Here is a 19,148-nt window from a genome sequence, read left to right as displayed (position 1 = left end):
CTCCAGCACACTTACAGCAATTTCCTTAGGGCTTTGATCAGGGGCTGCTTAAATTTGCATACTCCACCCTATGTTGTGACTTTGAGATCCCTTGTTGAAATTGCTTTAGCCAGCCAAGAGGTGGCTATTGTCTCAATTTCAAAGCAGCTTTGAGCCGTTCAAGTGGCTGGTGAATAGCACTTTCTCTTTGTTCGCCTCAAAGTTCTAAAGTGTTCTCCATAGGTCCTGCTCTGTACAGATTGTTCAAAGATCTGTTGGAAGTGCATATAATAGGATAAATAAATTGAGGGCATTCCTTTTCAGTACCTCACCTGCATGGCTGTCTGGCCTCTGGAAGATGCTGGGAAAGCAAGTCAGCATGGCCGAGTGGTCTAAGGCGCTGCGTTCAGGTCGCAGTCTCCTCTGGAGGCGTGGGTTCAAATCCCACTTCTGACAGTCCTGTGTTTACTCTACTTTTTTTCTTGAGAAATATGATCATTTCCCTCGCAGTGGCTTATAGGATTGTCTTCTTGGAAGAGTGCAGTGAGTTTTTTTCTTGCTCTAGCCACTATTGTCCTAAGCTCTGTGCATTTTTTGGTTCCTAATATCTTTCTCACTCTTTAGATGAAAAAGCAGCATGGGGTCAGAATGGCCGAGTGGTCTAATGCGCTGCGTTAAGGCCGCAGTCTCTCCTGGAGGCGTGGGTTCGAATCCCACTTCTGACAAAACTTGAATTCCATTTTCTTTTTCAGTTCCTTTAGAATCTCAGCTAAAAATTGGCAATGTAAATAATATCTGAATAAGTACCAAACTTCAGTTTCAACTGCAAATGCATTTGCCCTATTCTATCTTTAACGTTAATGTAATATTTTTCTAGCACTCGTGGTGTTTTATATTTGTTTTGTGGGGTACTTTAAAAATCTTTTTTATGAAAGAAATGGGTTACATTAAGTCTTGTGATGTTTTAGGTTTCCAATAAGGAGGTTTTAAATTTTATGTCACGTCATTTTCAGATGCTTCATTCAAGAGCTGTTTCCACTATAGAATGCAGAGCAAGGGCAAAAATACAAGTGATAGAGCGAGTGAGTGAGAAGGAGTGTTGTGGAAGGAGAGAATGAAACAAAGACAGAGTGAGTGAATGGCAGGGAGGCATAGAAGAGGAGTCTAGTAGTGAAGGAGACCTGCTTTTCCCTGCTCTTGACCTCCCACCCATCCCCAAACAACCACAAACATACCTTCTGTGCAAAGTTGGTATGCAGAATTTCACGCCTCAGCAAGTGAGGGTGAGTCCCAGGCCAGGGGCTAAAGAGCAAAAGAGTGCCTGTGCTCAGACTTTCCCTGCTAGGGATAGTTTATCTGGAACAAGGCCTACTCTCTTGTATCCAGCAAGGATCTAGAAATCCTGCATGAATCTGCAAGGCACAATGGCAGCATAAATTTGGATAAACTGCCCCACCTATTGCCTTCCTACTTCCTGTGCTGTAGTTGTTTGTGTAGAGAGAGAGGTCGCAGGCAAGGAAATGTTGTGAGTCGGATACAGGACCCTAAATAGCTGGTGAGAGGTATGTGGTGTTCTAAAAGCATGAAAACTGTATACCTGTGAAATAAAGTGCTTTCGTATGTGTTCTTCTGTGTTTATTGTCCTGTGCATAAAGTTGCACCTTGTGTTTGAAGGTTTAAAATATTTCAGGCTTGCATGGAGGTAGACGTTTCTGAGTAACTTTTATTCATTTCTTAAAAGACTATACTGTCAGGATGGCCGAGAGGTCTAAGGCGCTGTGTTTAGGCCACAGTCTCCTTTGGAGGCGTGGGTTCGAATCCCACTTCTGACATGCCTTTTGGAGATTTAATCTCCTTTATCAGGTTAACATCTGATGGAAGTTGCATCTGTTGGTCTTCACTTGGCACGTTATTCCGTTCTCCTCTTGTCAAGAGAGATGGGGTTTCTCATATACTGACAAAGCGCAATCCTTACCAAATGAGCATAGGACCCATGTAAGAGGTCATCTGGAAGAGTCATGCTCTTGTATGCCCTGGCCAGACGGGCCCTGCAAATTTGGAAGAATGCCATTCATCTGGTAGACAACTGGACTCCAGCACACTTACAGCAATTTCCTCAGGGCTTTGATCAGGGGCTGCTTAAATTTGCATACTCCACCCTATGTTGTGACTTTGAGATCCCTTGTTGAAATTGCTTTAGCCAGCCAAGAGGTGGCTATTGTCTCAATTTCAAAGCAGCTTTGAGCCGTTCAAGTGGCTGGTGAATAGCACTTTCTCTTTGTTCGCCTCAAAGTTCTAAAGAGTTCTCCATAGGTCCTGCTCTGTACAGATTGTTCAAAGATCTGTTGAAAGTGCATATAATAGGATAAATAAATTGAGGGCATTCCTTTTCAGTACCTCATCTGCATGGCTGTCTGGCCTCTGGAAGATGCTGGGAATGCAAGTCAGGATGGCCGAGTGGTCTAAGGCGCTGCGATCAGGTCGCAGTCTACTCTGGAGGTGTGGGTTCAAATCCCACTTCTGACAGTCCTGTGTTTACTCTAATTTTTTTCTTGAGAAATATGATCATTTCCCTCGCAGTGGCTTATAGGATTGTCTTCTTGGAAGAGTGCAGTGAGTTTTTTTCTTGCTCTAGCCACTTTTGGCCTAAGCTCTGTGCATTTTTTGGTTCCTAATATCTTTCTCACCCTTTAGATCAAAAAGCAGCATGGGGTCAGGATGGCCGAGTGGTCTAAGGCGCTGCGTTAAGGCCGCAGTCTCTCGTGGAGGCGTGGGTTCGAATCCCACTTCTGACAAAACTTGAATTCCATTTTCTCTCTCAGTTCCTTTAGAATCTCAGCTAAAAATTGGCAATGTAAATAATATCTGAATAAGTACCAAACATCAGTTTCAACTGCAAATGCATTTGCCCTATTCTATCTTTAACGTTAATGTAATATTCTTCTAGCACTCGTGGTGTTTTATATTTCTTTTGTGGGGTACTTTAAAAATCTTTTTTATGAAAGAAATGGGTTACATTAAGTCTTGTGATGTTTTAGGTTTCCAATAAGGAGGTTTTAAATTTTATGTCACGTCATTTTCAGATGCTTCATTCAAGAGCTGTTTCCACTATAGAATGCAGAGCAAGGGCAAAAATACAAGTGATAGAGCGAGTGAGTGAGAAGGAGTGTTGTGGAAGGAGAGAATGAAACAAAGACAGAGTGAGTGAACGGCAGGGAGGCATAGAAGAGGAGTCTAGTAGTGAAGGAGACCTGCTTTTCCCTGCTCTTGACCTCCCACCCATCCCCAAACAACCACAAACATACCTTCTGTGCAAAGTTGGTATGCAGAATTTCACGCCTCAGCAAGTGAGGGTGAGTCCCAGGCCAGGGGCTAAAGAGCAAAAGAGTCCCTGTGCTCAGACTTTCCCTGCTAGGGATAGTTTATCTGGAACAAGGCCTACTCTCTTGTATCCAGCAAGGATCTAGAAATCCTGCATGAATCTGCAAGGCACATTGGCAGCATAAATTTGCATAAACTGCCCCACCTATTGCCTTCCTACTTCCTGTGCTGTAGTTGTTTGTGTAGAGAGAGAGGTCGCAGGCAAGGAAATGTTGTGAGTCGGATACAGGACCCTAAATAGCTGGTGAGAGGTATGTGGTGTTCTAAAAGCATGAAAACTGTATACCTGTGAAATAAAGTGCTTTCGTATGTGTTCTTCTGTGTTTATTGTCCTGGGCATAAAGTTGAACCTTGTGTTTGAAGGTTTAAATTATTTCAGGCTTGCATGGAGGTAGACGTTTCTGAGTAACTTTTATTCATTTCTTAGAAGCCTATACTGTCAGGATGGCCGAGAGGTCTAAGGCGTTGTGTTTAGGCCACAGTCTCCTTTGGAGGTGTGGGTTCGAATCCCACTTCTGACATGCCTTTTGGAGATTTAATCTCCTTTATCAGGTTAACATCTGATGGAAGTTGCATCTGTTGGTCTTCACTTGGCACGTTATTCCGTTCTCCTCTTGTCAACAGAGATGGGGTTTCTCATATATTTAGGTTCTATAACGTCTTGCTGAAAAAGCGCAATCCTTACCAAATGAGCATAGGACCCATGTAAGAGGTCATCTGGAAGAGTCATGCTCTTGTATGTCCTGGCCAGACGGGCCCTGCAAATTTGGAAGAATGCCATTCATCTGGTAGACAACTGGACTCCAGCACACTTACAGCAATTTCCTCAGGGCTTTGATCAGGAGCTGCTTAAATTTGCATACTCCACCCTATGTTGTGACTTTGAGATCCCTTGTTGAAATTGCTTTAGCCAGCCAAGAGGTGGCTATTGTCTCAATTTCAAAGCAGCTTTGAGCCGTTCAAGTGGCTGGTGAATAGCACTTTCTCTTTGTTCGCCTCAAAGTTCTAAGGAGTTCTCCATAGGTCCTGCTCTGTACAGATTGTTCAAAGATCTGTTGGAAGTGCATATAATAGGATAAATAAATTGAGGGCATTCCTTTTCAGTACCTCACCTGCATGGCTGTCTGGCCTCTGGAAGATGCTGGGAAAGCAAGTCAGGATGGCCGAGTCGTCTAAGGCGCTGCGTTCAGGTCGCAGTCTCTTCTGGAGGTGTGGGTTCAAATCCCACTTCTGACAGTCCTGTGTTTACTCTACTATTTTTCTTGAGAAATATGATCATTTCCCTCGCAGTGGCTTATAGGATTGTCTTCTTGGAAGAGTGCAGTGAGTTTTTTTCTTGCTCTAGCCACTATTGGCCTAAGCTCTGTGCATTTTTTGGTTCCTAATATATTTCTCACCCTTTAGATGATAAAGCAGCATGGGATCAGCATGGCCGAGTGGTCTAAGGCGCTGCGTTAAGGCCGCAGTCTCTCCTGGAGGCGTGGGTTCGAATCCCACTTCTGACAAAACTTGAATTCCATTTTCTCTCTCAGTTCCTTTAGAATCTCAGCTAAAAATTGGCAATGTAAATAATATCTGAATAAGTACCAAACTTCAGTTTCAACTGCAAATGCATTTGCCCTATTCTATCTTTAACGTTAATGTAATATTCTTCTAGCACTCGTGGTGTTTTATATTTGTTTTGTGGGGTACTTTAAAAATCTTTTTTATGAAAGAAATGGGTTACATTAAGTCTTGTGATGTTTTAGGTTTCCAATAAGGAGGTTTTAAATTTTATGTCACGTCATTTTCAGATGCTTCATTCAAGAGCTGTTTCCACTATAGAATGCAGAGCAAGGGCAAACATACAAGTGATAGAGCGAGTGAGTGAGAAGGAGTGTTGTGGAAGGAGAGAATGAAACAAAGACAGAGTGAGTGAATGGCAGGGAGGCATAGAAGAGGAGTCTAGTAGTGAAGGAGACCTGCTTTTCCCTGCTCTTGACCTCCCACCCATCCCCAAACAACCACAAACATACCTTCTGTGCAAAGTTGGTATGCAGAATTTCACGCCTCAGCAAGTGAGGGTGAGTCCCAGGCCAGGGGCTAAAGAGCAAAAGAGTGCCTGTGCTCAGACTTTCCCTGCTAGGGATAGTTTATCTGGAACAAGGCCTACTCTCTTGTATCCAGCAAGGATCTAGAAATCCTGCATGAATCTGCAAGGCACAATGGCAGCATAAATTTGCATAAACTGCCCCACCTATTGCCTTCCTACTTCCTGTGCTGTAGTTGTTTGTGTAGAGAGAGAGGTCGCAGGCAAGGAAATGTTGTGAGTCGGATACAGGATCCTAAATAGCTGGTGAGAGGTATGTGGTGTTCTAAAAGCATGAAAACTGTATACCTGTGAAATAAAGTGCTTTCGTATGTGTTCTTCTGTGTTTATTGTCCTGTGCATAAAGTTGCACCTTGTGTTTGAAGGTTTAAATTATTTCAGGCTTGCATGGAGGTAGACGTTTCTGAGTAACTTTTATTCATTTCTTAAAAGCCTATACTGTCAGGATGGCCGAGAGGTCTAAGGTGCTGTGTTTAGGCCACAGTCTCCTTTGGAGGCGTGGGTTCGAATCCCACTTCTGACATTCCTTTTGGAGATTTAATCTCCTTTATCAGGTTAACATCTGATGGAAGTTGCATCTGTTGGTCTTCACCTGGCACGTTATTCCGTTCTCTTCTTGTCAAGAGAGATGGGGTTTCTCATATATTTAGGTTCTATAACGTCTTGCTGACAAAGCGCAATCCTTACCAAATGAGCATAGGACCCATGTAAGAGGTTATCTGGAAGAGTCATGCTCTTGTATGCCCTGGCCAGACGGGCCCTGCAAATTTGGAAGAATGCCATGCATCTGGTAGACAACTGGACTCCAGCACACTTACAGCAATTTCCTTAGGGCTTTGATCAGGGGCTGCTTAAATTTGCATACTCCACCCTATGTTGTGACTTTGAGATCCCTTGTTGAAATTGCTTTAGCCAGCCAAGAGGTGGCTATTGTCTCAATTTCAAAGCAGCTTTGAGCCGTTCAAGTGGCTGGTGAATAGCACTTTCTCTTTGTTCGCCTCAAAGTTCTAAAGTGTTCTCCATAGGTCCTGCTCTGTACAGATTGTTCAAAGATCTGTTGGAAGTGCATATAATAGGATAAATAAATTGAGGGCATTCCTTTTCAGTACCTCACCTGCATGGCTGTCTGGCCTCTGGAAGATGCTGGGAAAGCAAGTCAGCATGGCCGAGTGGTCTAAGGCGCTGCGTTCAGGTCGCAGTCTCCTCTGGAGGCGTGGGTTCAAATCCCACTTCTGACAGTCCTGTGTTTACTCTACTTTTTTTCTTGAGAAATATGATCATTTCCGTCGCAGTGGCTTATAGGATTGTCTTCTTGGAAGAGTGCAGTGAGTTTTTTTCTTGCTCTAGCCACTATTGGCCTAAGCTCTGTGCATTTTTTGGTTCCTAATATATTTCTCACCCTTTAGATGAAAAAGCAGCATGGGGTCAGGATGGCCGAGTGGTCTAAGGCGCTGCGTTAAGGCCGCAGTCTCTCCTGGAGGCGTGGGTTCGAATCCCACTTCTGACAAAACTTGAATTCCATTTTCTCTCTCAGTTCCTTTAGAATCTCAGCTAAAAATTGGCAATGTAAATAATATCTGAATAAGTACCAAACTTCAGTTTCAACTGCAAATGCATTTGCCCTATTCTATCTTTAACGTTAATGTAATATTTTTCTAGCACTCGTGGTGTTTTATATTTGTTTTGTGGGGTACTTTAAAAATCTTTTTTATGAAAGAAATGGGTTACATTAAGTCTTGTGATGTTTTAGCTTTCCAATAAGGAGGTTTTAAATTTTATGTCACGTCATTTTCAGATGCTTCATTCAAGAGCTGTTTCCACTATAGAATGCAGAGCAAGGGCAAAAATACAAGTGATAGAGCGAGTGAGTGAGAAGGAGTGTTGTGGAAGGAGAGAATGAAACAAAGACAGAGTGAGTGAATGGCAGGGAGGCATAGAAGAGGAGTCTAGTAGTGAAGGAGACCTGCTTTTCCCTGCTCTTGACCTCCCACCCGTCCCCAAACAACCACAAACATACCTTCTGTGCAAAGTTGGTATGCAGAATTTCACGCCTCAGCAAGTGAGGGTGAGTCCCAGGCCAAGGCCTAAAGAGCAAAAGAGTGCCTGTGCTCAGACTTTCCCTGCTAGGGATAGTTTATCTGGAACACGGCCTACTCTCTTGTATCTAGCAAGGATCTAGAAATCCTGCATGAATCTGCAAGGCACATTGGCAGCATAAATTTGCATAAACTGCCCCACCTATTGCCTTCCTACTTCCTGTGCTGTAGTTGTTTGTGTAGAGAGAGAGGTCGCAGGCAAGGAAATGTTGTGAGTCGGATACAGGACCCTAAATAGCTGGTGAGAGGTATGTGGTGTTCTAAAAGCATGAAAACTGTATACCTGTGAAATAAAGTGCTTTCGTATGTGTTCTTCTGTGTTTATTGTCCTGTGCATAAAGTTGCACCTTGTGTTTGAAGGTTTAAAATATTTCAGGCTTGCATGGAGGTAGACGTTTCTGAGTAACTTTTATTCATTTCTTAAAAGCCTATACTGTCAGGATGGCCGAGAGGTCTAAGGCGCTGTGTTTAGGCCACAGTCTCCTTTGGAGGCGTGGGTTCGAATCCCACTTCTGACATGCCTTTTGGAGATTTAATCTCCTTTATCAGGTTAACATCTGATGGAAGTTGCACCGTTGGTCTTCACTTGGCACGTTATTCCGTTCTCCTCTTGTCAAGAGAGATGGGGTTTCTCATATACTGACAAAGCGCAATCCTTACCAAATGAGCATAGGACCCATGTAAGAGGTCATCTGGAAGAGTCATGCTCTTGTATGCCCTGGCCAGACGGGCCCTGCAAATTTGGAAGAATGCCATTCATCTGGTAGACAACTGGACTCCAGCACACTTACAGCAATTTCCTCAGGGCTTTGATCAGGGGCTGCTTAAATTTGCATACTCCACCCTATGTTGTGACTTTGAGATCCCTTGTTGAAATTGCTTTAGCCAGCCAAGAGGTGGCTATTGTCTCAATTTCAAAGCAGCTTTGAGCCGTTCAAGTGGCTGGTGAATAGCACTTTCTCTTTGTTCGCCTCAAAGTTCTAAAGAGTTCTCCATAGGTCCTGCTCTGTACAGATTGTTCAAAGATCTGTTGAAAGTGCATATAATAGGATAAATAAATTGAGGGCATTCCTTTTCAGTACCTCACCTGCATGGCTGTCTGGCCTCTGGAAGATGCTGGGAAAGCAAGTCAGGATGGCCGAGTGGTCTAAGGCGCTGCGTTCAGGTCGCAGTCTCCTCTGGAGGCGTGGGTTCAAATCCCACTTCTGACAGTCCTGTGTTTACTCTAATTTTTTTCTTGAGAAATATGATCATTTCCCTTGCAGTGGCTTATAGGATTGTCTTCTTGGAAGAGTGCAGTGAGTTTTTTTCTTGCTCTAGCCACTATTGGCCTAAGCTCTGTGCATTTTTTGGTTCCTAATATCTTTCTCACCCTTTAGATCAAAAAGCAGCATGGGGTCAGGATGGCCGAGTGGTCTAAGGCGCTGCGTTAAGGCCGCAGTCTCTCGTGGAGGCGTGGGTTCGAATCCCACTTCTAACAAAACTTGAACCATTTTCTCTCTCAGTTCCTTTAGAATCTCAGCTAAAAATTGGCAATGTAAATAATATCTGAATAAGTACCAAACATCAGTTTCAACTGCAAATGCATTTGCCCTATTCTATCTTTAACGTTAATGTAATATTCTTCTAGCACTCGTGGTGTTTTATATTTCTTTTGTGGGGTACTTTAAAAATCTTTTTTATGAAAGAAATGGGTTACATTAAGTCTTGTGATGTTTTAGGTTTCCAATAAGGAGGTTTTAAATTTTATGTCACGTCATTTTCAGATGCTTCATTCAAGAGATGTTTCCACTATAGAATGCAGAGCAAGGGCAAAAATACAAGTGATAGAGCGAGTGAGTGAGAAGGAGTGTTGTGGAAGGAGAGAATGAAACAAAGACAGAGTGAGTGAACGGCAGGGAGGCATAGAAGAGGAGTCTAGTAGTGAAGGAGACCTGCTTTTCCCTGCTCTTGACCTCCCACCCATCCCCAAACAACCACAAACATACCTTCTGTGCAAAGTTGGTATGCAGATTTTCACGCCTCAGCAAGTGAGGGTGAGTCCCAGGCCAGGGGCTAAAGAGCAAAAGAGTGCCTGTGCTCATACTTTCCCTGCTAGGGATAGTTTATCTGGAACAAGGCCTACTCTCTTGTATCCAGCAAGGATCTAGAAATCCTGCATGAATCTGCAAGGCACATTGGCAGCATAAATTTGAATAAACTGCCCCACCTATTGCCTTCCTACTTCCTGTGCTGTAGTTGTTTGTGTAGAGAGAGAGGTCGCAGGCAAGGAAATGTTGTGAGTCGGATACAGGACCCTAAATAGCTGGTGAGAGGTATGTGGTGTTCTAAAAGCATGAAAACTGTATACCTGTGAAATAAAGTGCTTTCGTATGTGTTCTTCTGTGTTTATTGTCCTGTGCATAAAGTTGCACCTTGTGTTTGAAGGTTTAAATTATTTCAGGCTTGCATGGAGGTAGACGTTTCTGAGTAACTTTTATTCATTTCTTAAATGCCTATACTGTCAGGATGGCCGAGAGGTCTAAGGCGCTGTGTTTAGGCCACAGTCTCCTTTGGAGGCGTGGGTTCGAATCCCACTTCTGACATGCCTTTTGGAGATTTAATCTCCTTTATCAGGTTAACATCTGATGGAAGTTGCATCTGTTGGTCTTCTCTTGGCACGTTATTCCGTTCTCCTCTTGTCAAGAGAGATGGGGTTTTTCATATATTTAGGTTCTATAACGTCTTGCTGACAAAGCGCAATCCTTACAAAATGAGCATAGGACCCAAGTAAGAGGTCATCTGGAAGAGTCATGCTCTTGTATGCCCTGGCCAGACGGGCCCTGCAAATTTGGAAGAATGCCATTCATCTGGTAGACAACTGGACTCCAGCACACTTACAGCAACTTCCTCAGGGCTTTGATCAGGGGCTGCTTAAATTTGCATACTCCACCCTATGTTGTGACTTTGAGATCCCTTGTTGAAATTGCTTTAGCCAGCCAAGAGGTGGCTATTGTCTCAATTTCAAAGCAGCTTTGAGCCGTTCAAGTGGCTGGTGAATAGCACTTTCTCTTTGTTCGCCTCAAAGTTCTAAAGAGTTCTCCATAGGTCCTGCTCTGTACAGATTGTTCAAAGATCTGTTGGAAGTGCATATAATAGGATAAATAAATTGAGGGCATTCCTTTTCAGTACCTCACCTGCATGGCTGTCTGGTCTCTGGAAGATGCTGGGAAAACAAGTCAGGATGGCCGAGTGGTCTAAGGCGCTGCGTTCAGGTCGCAGTCTCCTCTGGAGGCGTGGGTTCAAATCCCACTTCTGACAGTCCTGTGTTTACGCTAATTTTTTTCTTGATAAATATGATCATTTCCCCGTCGCAGTGGCTTATAGGATTGTGTTCTTGGAAGAGTGCAGTGAGTTTTTTTCTTGCTCTAGCCACTATTGGCCTAAGCTCTGTGCATTTTTTGGTTCCTAATATCTTTCTCACCCTTTAGATGAAAAAGCAGCATGTGGTCAAGATGGCCGAGTGGTCAAAGGCGCTGCGTTAAGGCCGCAGTCTCTCGTGGAGGCGTGGGTTCGAATCCCACTTCTGACAAAACTTGAATTCCATTTTCTCTCTCAGTACCTTTAGAATCTCAGCTAAAAATTGGCAATGTAAATAATATCTGAATAAGTACCAAACTTCAGTTTCAACTGCAAATGCATTTGCCCTATTCTATCTTTAACGTTAATGTAATATTCTTCTAGCACTCGTGGTGTTTTATATTTCTTTTGTGGGGTACTTTAAAAATCTTTTTTATGAAAGAAATGGGTTACATTAAGTCTTGTGATGTTTTAGGTTTCCAATAAGGAGGTTTTAAATTTTATGTCACGTCATTTTCAGATGCTTCATTCAAGAGATGTTTCCACTATAGAATGCAGAGCAAGGGCAAAAATACAAGTGATAGAGCGAGTGAGTGAGAAGGAGTGTTGTGGAAGGAGAGAATGAAACAAAGACAGAGTGAGTGAACGGCAGGGAGGCATAGAAGAGGAGTCTAGTAGTGAAGGAGACCTGCTTTTCCCTGCTCTTGACCTCCCACCCATCCCCAAACAACCACAAACATACCTTCTGTGCAAAGTTGGTATGCAGAATTTCACGCCTCAGCAAGTGAGGGTGAGTCCCAGGCCAGGGGCTAAAGAGCAAAAGAGTGCCTGTGCTCAGACTTTCCCTGCTAGGGATAGTTTATCTGGAACAAGGCCTACTCTCTTGTATCCAGCAAGGATCTAGAAATCCTGCATGAATCTAAAAAGGCACATTGGCAGCATAAATTTGCATAAACTGCCCCACCTATTGCCTTCCTACTTCCTGTGCTGTAGTTGTTTGTGTAGAGAGAGAGGTCGCAGGCAAGGAAATGTTGTGAGTCGGATACAGGACCCTAAATAGCTGGTGAGAGGTATGTGGTGTTCTAAAAGCATGAAAACTGTATACCTGTGAAATAAAGTGCTTTCGTATGTGTTCTTCTGTGTTTATTGTCCTGTGCATAAAGTTGCACCTTGTGTTTGAAGGTTTAAATTATTTCAGGCTTGCATGGAGGTAGACGTTTCTGAGTAACTTTTAATCATTTCTTAAAAGCCTATGCTGTCAGGATGGCCGAGAGGTCTAAGGCGCTGTGTTTAGGCCACAGTCTCCTTTGGAGGCGTGGGTTCGAATCCCACTTCTGACATGCCTTTTGGAGATTTAATCTCCTTTATCAGGTTAACATCTGATGGAAGTTGCATCTGTTGGTCTTCACCTGGCACGTTATTCCGTTATCCTCTTGTCAAGAGAGATGGGGTTTCTCATATATTTAGGTTCTATAACGTCTTGCTGACAAAGCTCAATCCTTACCAAATGAGCATAGGACCCATGTAAGAGGTCATCTGGAAGAGTCATGCTCTTGTATGCCCTGGCCAGACGGGCCCTGCAAATTTGGAAGAATGCCATGCATCTGGTAGACAACTGGACTCCAGCACACTTACAGCAATTTCCTTAGGGCTTTGATCAGGGGCTGCTTAAATTTGCATACTCCACCCTATGTTGTGACTTTGAGATCCCTTGTTGAAATTGCTTTAGCCAGCCAAGAGGTGGCTATTGTCTCAATTTCAAAGCAGCTTTGAGACGTTCAAGTGGCTGGTGAATAGCACTTTCTCTTTGTTCGCCTCAAAGTTCTAAAGAGTTCTCCATAGGTCCTGCTCTGTACAGATTGTTCAAAGATCTGTTGGAAGTGCATATAATAGGATAAATAAATTGAGGGCATTCCTTTTCAGTACCTCATCTGCATGGCTGTCTGGCCTCTGGAAGATGCTGGGAATGCAAGTCAGGATGGCCGAGTGGTCTAAGGCGCTGCGTTCAGGTCGCAGTCTCCTCTGGAGGCGTGGGTTCAAATCCCATTTCTAACAGTCCTGTGTTTACTCTAAATTTTTTCTTGAGAAATATGATCATTTCCCTCGCAGTGGCTTATAGGATTGTCTTCTTGGAAGAGTGCAGTGAGTTTTTTTCTTGCTCTAGCCACTTTTGGCCTAAGCTCTGTGCATTTTTTGGTTCCTAATATCTTTCTCACCCTTTAGATCAAAAAGCAGCTTGGGGTCAGGATGGCCGAGTGGTCTAAGGCGCTGCGTTAAGGCCGCAGTCTCTCGTGGAGGCGTGGGTTCGAATCCCACTTCTGACAAAACTTGAATTCCATTTTCTCTCTCAGTTCCTTTAGAATCTCAGCTAAAAATTGGCAATGTAAATAATATCTGAATAAGTACCAAACATCAGTTTCAACTGCAAATGCATTTGCCCTATTCTATCTTTAACGTTAATGTAATATTCTTCTAGCACTCGTGGTGTTTTATATTTCTTTTGTGGGGTACTTTAAAAATCTTTTTTATGAAAGAAATGGGTTACATTAAGTCTTGTGATGTTTTAGGTTTCCAATAAGGAGGTTTTAAATTTTATGTCACGTCATTTTCAGATGCTTCATTCAAGAGATGTTTCCACTATAGAATGCAGAGCAAGGGCAAAAATACAAGTGATAGAGCGAGTGAGTGAGAAGGAGTGTTGTGGAAGGAGAGAATGAAACAAAGACAGAGTGAGTGAACGGCAGGGAGGCATAGAAGAGGAGTCTAGTAGTGAAGGAGACCTGCATTTCCCTGCTCTTGACCTCCCACCCATCCCCCAAACAACCACAAACATACCTTCTGTGCAAAGTTGGTATGCAGAATTTCACGCCTCAGCAAGTGAGGGTGAGTCCCAGGCCAGGGGCTAAAGAGCAAAAGAGTCCCTGTGCTCAGACTTTCCCTGCTAGGGATAGTTTATCTGGAACAAGGCCTACTCTCTTGTATCCAGCAAGGATCTAGAAATCCTGCATGAATCTGCAAGGCACATTGGCAGCATAAATTTGCATAAACTGCCCCACCTATTGCCTTCCTACTTCCTGTGCTGTAGTTGTTTGTGTAGAGAGAGAGGTCGCAGGCAAGGAAATGTTGTGAGTCGGATACAGGACCCTAAATAGCTGGTGAGAGGTATGTGGTGTTCTAAAAGCATGAAAACTGTATACCTGTGAAATAAAGTGCTTTCGTATGTGTTCTTCTGTGTTTATTGTCCTGGGCATAAAGTTGAACCTTGTGTTTGAAGGTTTAAATTATTTCAGGCTTGCATGGAGGTAGACGTTTCTGAGTAACTTTTATTCATTTCTTAGAAGCCTATACTGTCAGGATGGCCGAGAGGTCTAAGGCGTTGTGTTTAGGCCACAGTCTCCTTTGGAGGTGTGGGTTCGAATCCCACTTCTGACATGCCTTTTGGAGATTTAATCTCCTTTATCAGGTTAACATCTGATGGAAGTTGCATCTGTTGGTCTTCACTTGGCACGTTATTCCGTTCTCCTCTTGTCAACAGAGATGGGGTTTCTCATATATTTAGGTTCTATAACGTCTTGCTGACAAAGCGCAATCCTTACCAAATGAGCATAGGACCCATGTAAGAGGTCATCTGGAAGAGTCATGCTCTTGTATGTCCTGGCCAGACGGGCCCTGCAAATTTGGAAGAATGCCATTCATCTGGTAGACAACTGGACTCCAGCACACTTACAGCAATTTCCTCAGGGCTTTGATCAGGAGCTGCTTAAATTTGCATACTCCACCCTATGTTGTGACTTTGAGATCCCTTGTTGAAATTGCTTTAGCCAGCCAAGAGGTGGCTATTGTCTCAATTTCAAAGCAGCTTTGAGCCGTTCAAGTGGCTGGTGAATAGCACTTTCTCTTTGTTCGCCTCAAAGTTCTAAAGAGTTCTCCATAGGTCCTGCTCTGTACAGATTGTTCAAAGATCTGTTGGAAGTGCATATAATAGGATAAATAAATTGAGGGCATTCCTTTTCAGTACCTCACCTGCATGGCTGTCTGGCCTCTGGAAGATGCTGGGAAAGCAAGTCAGGATGGCCGAGTGGTCTAAGGCGCTGCGTTCAGGTCGCAGTCTCCTCTGGAGGTGTGGGTTCAAATCCCACTTCTGACAGTCCTGTGTTTACTCTACTATTTTTCTTGAGAAATATGATCATTTCCCTCGCAGTGGCTTATAGGATTGTCTTCTTGGAAGAGTGCAGTGAGTTTTTTTCTTGCTCTAGCCACTATTGGCCTAAGCTCTGTGCATTTTTTGGTTCCTAATATATTTCTCACCCTTTAGATGAAAAAGCAGCATGGGATCAGCATGGCCGAGTGGTCTAAGGCGCTGCGTTAAGGCCGCAGTCTCTCCTGGAGGCGTGGGTTCGAATCCCACTTCTGACAAAACTTGAATTCCATTTTCTCTCTCAGTTCCTTTAGAATCTCAGCTAAAAATTGGCAATGTAAATAATATCTGAATAAGTACCAAACTTCAGTTTCAACTGCAAATGCATTTGCCCTATTCTATCTTTAACGTTAATGTAATATTCTTCTAGCACTCGTGGTGTTTTATATTTGTTTTGTGGGGTACTTTAAAAATCTTTTTTATGAAAGAAATGGGTTACATTAAGTCTTGTGATGTTTTAGGTTTCCAATAAGGAGGTTTTAAATTTTATGTCACGTCATTTTCAGATGCTTCATTCAAGAGCTGTTTCCACTATAGAATGCAGAGCAAGGGCAAAAATACAAGTGATAGAGCGAGTGAGTGAGAAGGAGTGTTGTGGAAGGAGAGAATGAAACAAAGACAGAGTGAGTGAATGGCAGGGAGGCATAGAAGAGGAGTCTAGTAGTGAAGGAGACCTGCTTTTCCCTGCTCTTGACCTCCCACCCATCCCCAAACAACCACAAACATACCTTCTGTGCAAAGTTGGTATGCAGAATTTCACGCCTCAGCAAGTGAGGGTGAGTCCCAGGCCAGGGGCTAAAGAGCAAAAGAGTGCCTGTGCTCAGACTTTCCCTGCTAGGGATAGTTTATCTGGAACAAGGCCTACTCTCTTGTATCCAGCAAGGATCTAGAAATCCTGCATGAATCTGCAAGGCACAATGGCAGCATAAATTTGCATAAACTGCCCCACCTATTGCCTTCCTACTTCCTGTGCTGTAGTTGTTTGTGTAGAGAGAGAGGTCGCAGGCAAGGAAATGTTGTGAGTCGGATACAGGACCCTAAATAGCTGGTGAGAGGTATGTGGTGTTCTAAAAGCATGAAAACTGTATACCTGTGAAATAAAGTGCTTTCGTATGTGTTCTTCTGTGTTTATTGTCCTGTGCATAAAGTTGCACCTTGTGTTTGAAGGTTTAAATTATTTCAGGCTTGCATGGAGGTAGACGTTTCTGAGTAACTTTTATTCATTTCTTAAAAGCCTATACTGTCAGGATGGCCGAGAGGTCTAAGGTGCTGTGTTTAGGCCACAGTCTCCTTTGGAGGCGTGGGTTCGAATCCCACTTCTGACATGCCTTTTGGAGATTTAATCTCCTTTATCAGGTTAACATCTGATGGAAGTTGCATCTGTTGGTCTTCACCTGGCACGTTATTCCGTTCTCTTCTTGTCAAGAGAGATTGGGTTTCTCATATATTTAGGTTCTATAACGTCTTGCTGACAAAGCGCAATCCTTACCAAATGAGCATAGGACCCATGTAAGAGGTCATCTGGAAGAGTCATGCTCTTGTATGCCCTGGCCAGACGGGCCCTGCAAATTTGGAAGAATGCCATGCATCTGGTAGACAACTGGACTCCAGCACACTTACAGCAATTTCCTTAGGGCTTTGATCAGGGGCTGCTTAAATTTGCATACTCCACCCTATGTTGTGACTTTGAGATCCCTTGTTGAAATTGCTTTAGCCAGCCAAGAGGTGGCTATTGTCTCAATTTCAAAGCAGCTTTGAGCCGTTCAAGTGGCTGGTGAATAGCACTTTCTCTTTGTTCGCCTCAAAGTTCTAAAGTGTTCTCCATAGGTCCTGCTCTGTACAGATTGTTCAAAGATCTGTTGGAAGTGCATATAATAGGATAAATAAATTGAGGGCATTCCTTTTCAGTACCTCACCTGCATGGCTGTCTGGCCTCTGGAAGATGCTGGGAAAGCAAGTCAGGATGGCCGAGTGGTCTAAGGCGCTGCGTTCAGGTCGCAGTCTCCTCTGGAGACGTGGGTTCAAATCCCACTTCTGACAGTCCTGTGTTTACTCTAATTTTTTTCTTGAGAAATATGATCATTTCCCTCACAGTGGCTTATAGGATTGTCTTCTTGGAAGAGTGCAGTGAGTTTTGTTCTTGCTCTAGCCACTATTGGCCTAAGCTCTGTGCATTTTTTGGTTCCTAATATCTTTCGCACCCTTTAGATGAAAAAGCAGCATGGGGTCAAGATGGCCGAGTGGTCAAAGGCGCTGCGTTAAGGCCGCAGTCTCTCGTGGAGGCGTGGGTTCGAATCCCACTTCTGACAAAACTTGAATTCCATTTTCTCTCTCAGTTCCTTTAGAATCTCAGCTAAAAATTGGCAATGTAAATAATATCTGAATAAGTACCAAACTTCAGTTTCAACTGTAAATGCATTTGCCCTATTCTATTGATACAGATCAGGGTACCTAAAATATGCCCACTACCACGGATAGAGTAATCACACAGTTACACGCACATATATTCATCATACGCTAGGGCCCATTTCACTAACATACACTCTAATACTCTACCAGCAGCAAACCTGTGGGAAGAAAACTTCTAAAACACCCTGCATCTATATCTAGGCGATAGGACCAGTTTAGTGGTTATCTAACATAATATAAACAATCTATAAACAATGATCAAAAATACTCAATAATTGACAAGGAAAGAAATATTCAACACCATGTTTTAAAGTTATATTGCTTTATCTAAAATTAGTCAAAGTAAAATCAGAATAAATCATTTCTCATAGTTACCTATTCTAACTAAATGTCAGAACGGGTCAGGACCAGTCTCTCGGTAAAGTCTTTCAGGACCAGGTCCTTAGCATCAGTCCCCGGCAACGCAAGTTCACGCGGCAAAGGCGACGGAAAAGAGTGGGAAGAGCCCTCCCTAAGCTAGCAGTTTTATAATGCAAAATACAATGAAAACACACATGAATTCGACAAGTAAAACTGTATCACTGAGCAGAATGAGAAGGAAGGGATGTAACTTTGCAACATCTTGAAATCTCCGCTCAGGAAAAGTCACAATACGTAAACTACGGAACAGGAACCAAGAATTAGAAACTATTAAAGTATCCATCTTGTTCATTTCCCTCGGCAAACCGGCTTTAGCACAATGTTCTTTCAGAAGCCCTTTGTTCACCAAGGACAACTCATTTCTTTTGGAGATCCTCAAAGCTTGCTGATGTCCTCACGGAAATTTCCATACAAGGACTACGGTCAGTTGTCTTTAACCGAATTCCAGCAGGGGTCTCCCTTGTCACATCACAGATTTCGCCTGCACCACAGCTCAGCCAGGCTTCAAATTATTCTCAGTTATTTCATAAAGGCCTCCATAGGCCACAATAGACCACCTTTAATTAAAGAGACAAAATAAAGATTACTACAACATAATGATTAGACAGTGTTAACCCCACTAACACCCTTATGTGTATGCATTTATCTAGCTTTGTGACATAAAAAGCATTAATTCAGACAGCGTTTTGTGCTTAAAATAAATAGCACCCAGCAACATTTAAACATGAAAACTTGCACGTTATTGTAAATACAAAAACAGCACACGCATGCTAACCCTCGTGTAACCTTCTCTTGTGTTAGGACAAACAGGTTGATTAATAGAACGCACTTGCACAAGACAAATAATTAGTTGTTAATTATTAATAAATTAATAAAACGCATAGACATGCCAGAGCTTCAAAAGCCCCAGAATTTTCTGACAGAAAACTCTGCTCCAGCAATCCCCCCTTTGGTGATTTTATCACCAAATAAACCAAAAAAAAAAAAAAAAATTAGTGAAAATTTAGTCCCATTTTAGGAGAAAAAAATTAGTGAAAATTTAGTCCCATTTTAGGAGAAATCAGAAATGTCTTTTCCCCTTACACAACATTAAACACCAGTCACTCTTTCATCATCTCTCTTAGTCTCTAAATAAACACTCTCCCTCAATTCTTCTAATTCAATCTCTTCTGGTTCTCTTTTCGAATTTTTCGAATTCTTATTTCTCTTTTCATTTTTCAATTTCTCTTTCCCTCTC

At 42.9% G+C, this 19,148-nt stretch overlaps 17 non-coding genes across 17 annotated transcripts; all 17 read left to right on the top strand.

Annotated features, from left to right (window-relative positions):
• The first annotated feature begins 1,728 nt into the window (after positions 1-1,728).
• On the top strand, positions 1,729-1,811 carry TRNAL-UAG (transfer RNA leucine (anticodon UAG)). The gene has a single exon. It is a non-coding gene; the product is annotated as a tRNA-Leu (tRNA).
• An 880-nt stretch (positions 1,812-2,691) lies between these two features.
• TRNAL-AAG (transfer RNA leucine (anticodon AAG)) lies at positions 2,692-2,774 on the top strand. Its single transcript has one exon. It is a non-coding gene; the product is annotated as a tRNA-Leu (tRNA).
• Positions 2,775-3,798: 1,024 nt separating this feature from the next.
• TRNAL-UAG (transfer RNA leucine (anticodon UAG)) lies at positions 3,799-3,881 on the top strand. Its single transcript has one exon. It is a non-coding gene; the product is annotated as a tRNA-Leu (tRNA).
• A 2,008-nt stretch (positions 3,882-5,889) lies between these two features.
• Positions 5,890-5,972, top strand: TRNAL-UAG (transfer RNA leucine (anticodon UAG)). The gene has a single exon. It is a non-coding gene; the product is annotated as a tRNA-Leu (tRNA).
• Positions 5,973-6,873: 901 nt separating this feature from the next.
• On the top strand, positions 6,874-6,956 carry TRNAL-AAG (transfer RNA leucine (anticodon AAG)). Its single transcript has one exon. It is a non-coding gene; the product is annotated as a tRNA-Leu (tRNA).
• Positions 6,957-7,980: 1,024 nt separating this feature from the next.
• TRNAL-UAG (transfer RNA leucine (anticodon UAG)) lies at positions 7,981-8,063 on the top strand. The gene has a single exon. It is a non-coding gene; the product is annotated as a tRNA-Leu (tRNA).
• Positions 8,064-8,673: 610 nt separating this feature from the next.
• On the top strand, positions 8,674-8,756 carry TRNAL-CAG (transfer RNA leucine (anticodon CAG)). The gene has a single exon. It is a non-coding gene; the product is annotated as a tRNA-Leu (tRNA).
• A 1,291-nt stretch (positions 8,757-10,047) lies between these two features.
• Positions 10,048-10,130, top strand: TRNAL-UAG (transfer RNA leucine (anticodon UAG)). Its single transcript has one exon. It is a non-coding gene; the product is annotated as a tRNA-Leu (tRNA).
• A 632-nt stretch (positions 10,131-10,762) lies between these two features.
• On the top strand, positions 10,763-10,845 carry TRNAL-CAG (transfer RNA leucine (anticodon CAG)). Its single transcript has one exon. It is a non-coding gene; the product is annotated as a tRNA-Leu (tRNA).
• A 188-nt stretch (positions 10,846-11,033) lies between these two features.
• On the top strand, positions 11,034-11,116 carry TRNAL-AAG (transfer RNA leucine (anticodon AAG)). The gene has a single exon. It is a non-coding gene; the product is annotated as a tRNA-Leu (tRNA).
• A 1,025-nt stretch (positions 11,117-12,141) lies between these two features.
• Positions 12,142-12,224, top strand: TRNAL-UAG (transfer RNA leucine (anticodon UAG)). The gene has a single exon. It is a non-coding gene; the product is annotated as a tRNA-Leu (tRNA).
• Positions 12,225-13,125: 901 nt separating this feature from the next.
• Positions 13,126-13,208, top strand: TRNAL-AAG (transfer RNA leucine (anticodon AAG)). Its single transcript has one exon. It is a non-coding gene; the product is annotated as a tRNA-Leu (tRNA).
• Positions 13,209-14,233: 1,025 nt separating this feature from the next.
• Positions 14,234-14,316, top strand: TRNAL-UAG (transfer RNA leucine (anticodon UAG)). Its single transcript has one exon. It is a non-coding gene; the product is annotated as a tRNA-Leu (tRNA).
• A 632-nt stretch (positions 14,317-14,948) lies between these two features.
• On the top strand, positions 14,949-15,031 carry TRNAL-CAG (transfer RNA leucine (anticodon CAG)). The gene has a single exon. It is a non-coding gene; the product is annotated as a tRNA-Leu (tRNA).
• A 1,293-nt stretch (positions 15,032-16,324) lies between these two features.
• On the top strand, positions 16,325-16,407 carry TRNAL-UAG (transfer RNA leucine (anticodon UAG)). The gene has a single exon. It is a non-coding gene; the product is annotated as a tRNA-Leu (tRNA).
• Positions 16,408-17,039: 632 nt separating this feature from the next.
• On the top strand, positions 17,040-17,122 carry TRNAL-CAG (transfer RNA leucine (anticodon CAG)). Its single transcript has one exon. It is a non-coding gene; the product is annotated as a tRNA-Leu (tRNA).
• Positions 17,123-17,308: 186 nt separating this feature from the next.
• On the top strand, positions 17,309-17,391 carry TRNAL-AAG (transfer RNA leucine (anticodon AAG)). Its single transcript has one exon. It is a non-coding gene; the product is annotated as a tRNA-Leu (tRNA).
• Positions 17,392-19,148: the final 1,757 nt, after the last annotated feature.

Source organism: Triturus cristatus, chromosome 6 (assembly GCF_964204655.1).
Source record: "Triturus cristatus chromosome 6, aTriCri1.1, whole genome shotgun sequence".
NCBI lineage: Eukaryota > Metazoa > Chordata > Amphibia > Caudata > Salamandridae > Triturus > Triturus cristatus.
This window is presented reverse-complemented; position numbering and strand designations above follow the sequence as displayed.